Source organism: Canis lupus, chromosome 34 (assembly GCF_011100685.1).
Source record: "Canis lupus familiaris isolate Mischka breed German Shepherd chromosome 34, alternate assembly UU_Cfam_GSD_1.0, whole genome shotgun sequence".
Lineage (NCBI taxonomy): Eukaryota > Metazoa > Chordata > Mammalia > Carnivora > Canidae > Canis > Canis lupus.
The window spans coordinates 41,396,198-41,400,189 of NC_049255.1; the positions used below are offsets into that span (position 1 = coordinate 41,396,198).

At 56.2% G+C, this 3,992-nt stretch overlaps 1 long non-coding RNA gene across 1 annotated transcript; it reads right to left on the reverse strand.

Annotated features, from left to right (window-relative positions):
• Positions 1-2,485: 2,485 nt before the first annotated feature.
• Positions 2,486-3,775, reverse strand: LOC119867459. Its single transcript, XR_005383610.1, has 3 exons — positions 3,629-3,775; positions 3,492-3,535; positions 2,486-3,173 (listed from the first exon to the last, which is right to left on the reverse strand). It is a non-coding gene; the product is annotated as an uncharacterized LOC119867459 (long non-coding RNA).
• Between the last annotated feature and the right edge of the window lie 217 nt (positions 3,776-3,992).

The following is a 3,992-nucleotide window of genomic DNA, read 5'->3' on the forward strand; positions in this document are numbered from 1 at the left end:
GACACTGGGCTCCATTTTCACACCTTCCCCAAATTGGTCTCAGATGAGTCACAGTCTCGTCAGCTCCTGCAGGCCGAGATGCCCTGGGGGGACATGGATAGAAATGATTTCTTAAAATGTGCCGTCCTTCCTGTGTGGCAGCAAAAGGACTTCCCTGCCACCGGAGCAATGCGTGCTCTGGATTATTTACGGACGCAAGGCGGGTGTGTGGAAGCGTCGGTGCCCGACCGCTGCGCTGTCAGAGGCTCAGCTCGGAGTCCTGACCCTTCCTGAAGATGCTGGGGATGGGACAGGGGAGGGGGACAGCGGGCGTCGAGGGCCTGTGCGTGTTTGACAGGACTAGTGGGTGTGAATCACGATTCATGACGTCCCTGGTCCAAGCAGGAGGACCTCCCGCACCTTCTAAAGGAGCTTCCTTCCCATTTCGAGCCCCTGCCTGATGCCAGGAGCCACTTCCTTGTTAATTTGGGGTGCCTGCCCCCATTATCCTTGGCGTGCCCCCGCGCTCCCGAGGGCCGTCGCAGGGGCAGAGCCAGCCGGGCCGCCCCAGGACAGGGAGGTGCGGGCCGCCCTCAGCACCACGTAAGCCCCACGTTGCCAGACGGTGCAGCGGGAGAGGTGGGGGCCTTCCCACCCAGGCCCTTCTCACAGGCCAAGGCCAAGGCTCGCCGGCTCCTCTGGCTCTTCTGGGGGCTCCCGCCGGGCGTGGCGCTGCCCCGAGGCCGTTGCAGCCCAGAAGCGTTCACCCCCTGCACCTGGCCCCGGGCCCCGGGCACCGGCCATACCGTTTGCCACTCGCAAAGGAGAAGCACTGAGATCGGGAGAAGCTTGACCCTCCACGAGGCCTCGGATCCGATCAGCGGTACAGCCGGATCCGCCCGCCGGACCCACCGGGACCTGTCCCCGTTGTGACTGTGCACCCCGCGTGGTCCCCCCGTGGCCAGGAAGCCTCCGGGACCAGCCGGGAATAAGGTCGACCTCCCTACACACTTGACGACTTCACTGTCCAAACCGGTGGGCTGCTGTGTGACCAGCGCACGCTGCGTTGCACGCTCGTTACCTGCACACGCGTGCAGGGGGCCCGGGGAGGCCCGGCTGCAGACCCAGGCCCCCTGCCGTGCCGTCCTCCGTCTCCGTCGCTGCTGGTGCCATGCTCCACACGGGGCCCGTGCTCGCTGTACGGCGATGAGAATGACAAGGAGGGGTCCATAAGTCAGGGTGACGCGGGGCCGTCGGCTCCCTGCAGCTCTCCGCTCCGTCTGTGCGGCCAGGTGGCGGCCACGGCCGAGCTACAGCCTCCGAGAACCTACAGAACCTGCTCTCGGCCCGGCCTCTCAACTCCGCGTGCTGGTGCAGGCGGTGCCTGGGGGAGCCCGTCGCTCGGGATGAGCCCGTGATGGACCTTAGCCCGGCCTCCCCTCTCGCGGGCCCCACAGGGTCTGCTTACCCTCTTTTCCTCATTGATCAGGGGAAGCCCTGCTGCCCTGTTGCAGGCTGACTCTCAGGTCTCCTCGCCCCCTCCATCGTCTCGGGAGACTGGGGGAACGGACAGTGCTGGGCCCGCATCAACGCGGGGTATCTCGCTGGCGGGAAGAGCACGCACCATCCCACCGGTGCCCTTGTTTTCCCACCAGGACAGAACGATGACTATGATAGGGCGGGCACCTGAAGATGACCCCGACAACTGGTTCAAGCACAGGAATGCCTAATTCAATTATTTTAATTTCTATAAATACTTTAGATTAAAATCTGTGGTGAAAAGGGGAGGGGGGATCTGATGTGTTTTCTTCTATCCTGCCTCAAAATTCAGTCACCACGTATAATGCCCACAAAGGTGTCAGGTAGTTCGGTTGTAGGGATAGAAATCCCGCTCAGATTCACCTCAGCTAAAGGAAAGAACTAATTGTCTATGCAGCTGAAAAGTCTAGGGCTTCAGGCACGGTTGGATCCAGGAAATGATTCTCTCTCTCTCTTTCTCTTTTAAATCTGTTAACTGGATTTTCCTTTGTTTCCGTTCCCAACGACTTCTGGTTTAGGTGGGGCTTTCGGCTTCTGCTTTTAGAAGAGAGATCCTTTCTCTCTCAACGTCCAATACATTCTGTTTTTTGTTTTTTGTTTTTTTGTTTTTTTGTTTTTAATACTCTGGCCCTGTTTGCAACGCGTCCATTGTCAGAGTCTGAGCAGCTTGGGTTCCGTGTCTCCCCCTGTGGCTGGTGGCACGGGAACCCGGGATTGCGAGTCCCTCTAACCTTGCTTGGACTGGGGAAGGGCACATCCCAAACTGAAAGAGGGGAGGCAGGGTTAGAAACACCACCACCAAGTGTCTGCCACGTTTCACAAGCGGAGGGAGGGCGGGAGGGAGCGAAGGAGGGAGGGAGGGAGGGCGGGAGGGCCCCCGTAATTCTTTCTCCGCCCTGACGGAGCGAATCCGTGTCCTTAGGGAGGGCGACAGGGAGCTGACCTCTCTTGACCTCCTATCCGGTTCACACAGCGTGTATCACGTACATTATTATATCCTTTAACTCTTAAAACTCGCTGCCCCCATTTTTTTTTTTTTCAGTTTTTTCAGAAGCCGGGCATTGCCCGACGGAGAGAGCCAGGTGTCACGGGAGAGGAGAACCCTTTGCACCCTCAGCCTTCGCGCTCCCGTTCAACCCACTGGGACGCGGGACGGCCCCGATCTTTCCTCTGACTTGCTCTCCAGTCTCTAGTTCCCCACCGACCAGTCGAGTTCTGCGGCACCAGAGGGCCGTTGCCTACAACCTCCTGACCCGCTGTCCGCCTCTGCCCGACAGCTCCAAACAGAGGCTCCCTCACCCCGTTGGCGTTCTCTGTGGGCCCTTCGCACGGAACGTTCCAGAAGGCCCTGCCACGCTGCATGGGTTAGCTCCATGCACTGCGCTCTTGGAGGGACGTAGAAGAAAACGTCATCCCGTTTTCTTCTGAAGACACAGAAGAAGTTTTAAGAAGTAAAGGAACTTCTCCAAAGACATACTCTAGACATCGGCAGCTCAGGACAGACAAACCCAAAGCCTGGTAGCACGAACCATCTTAACATGCACGAGGCCCCTGCAAGTCCTTGCAGATCCGGCAAGTCGAGATAGAATTTCTGGTCTAGTCAATGGAGGTCTTGCAGTGTGGTGATGCTCCCAGATGAAGTTCTGGCCTGAATTCTTGAATTGAGGAAAGAAAAATGAGGTTTAAAAATAAAACAAAACAAAACAAAACAAAAAACCAGGGGCTGTCTGGGTGGCTCCATCGGTTAAGTGTCCAACTCTTGACTTTGGCTCAGGTCGTGATCTCGGGGTCGTGAGGTTGAGCCCCGGGTCAGGCTCCATGCTGGGCGTGGAGTTTGCCTAAAAGACTCTCTCCCTCTCCCTCCACCCTTCATCCCCACCCTCTCTCCGATAAATAAATATATATATTTTTTAAAGGATACAGAGAAACAGACTCACTGTGAAGATTGTACGGTTTTTGTGACAGGTGCTTACCAGGATTGTGCAGTGAACAACTTGAACAACAGTGCATAGTGACCCTGCAAAGAAAGGAACACTCAGGAGCTTCATTTAAAAGAAATAATTTGTTAGATTAAATAGTTTGCATTAGAAAAGTTGAGCGTCAGACTTACCTGTGTTCCTTATATGTGTGTGTGCGCAGGAAGGCAAAGCGGCAGCGGCGTGTCCAGGATGCACTTGAGCCCTGCAGTTCCGCGTACCTGATGCACGTGCCTGTAGGGCATCACATTGCCGTCAATTCTCGGCGAAAGCACACTTTTCGATTCTAAGGATGAAAATCATAGAAGCATTAGGGAGGATCCAAGAGCTTCTTTCATTCCAAACAGCTCTTGACGAGCTAAGTGCACACGAACCATAAACGCACAGATTCAGTTTCTCCCGGGACAGAAATGGGTCTGGGTTGGAGGAGGAAGAGCCGGTTGGTCAAATGCATCCCTGCTTTGCTGAGTCATGAGCTTTCAAAAAAGAGCCTTGTGC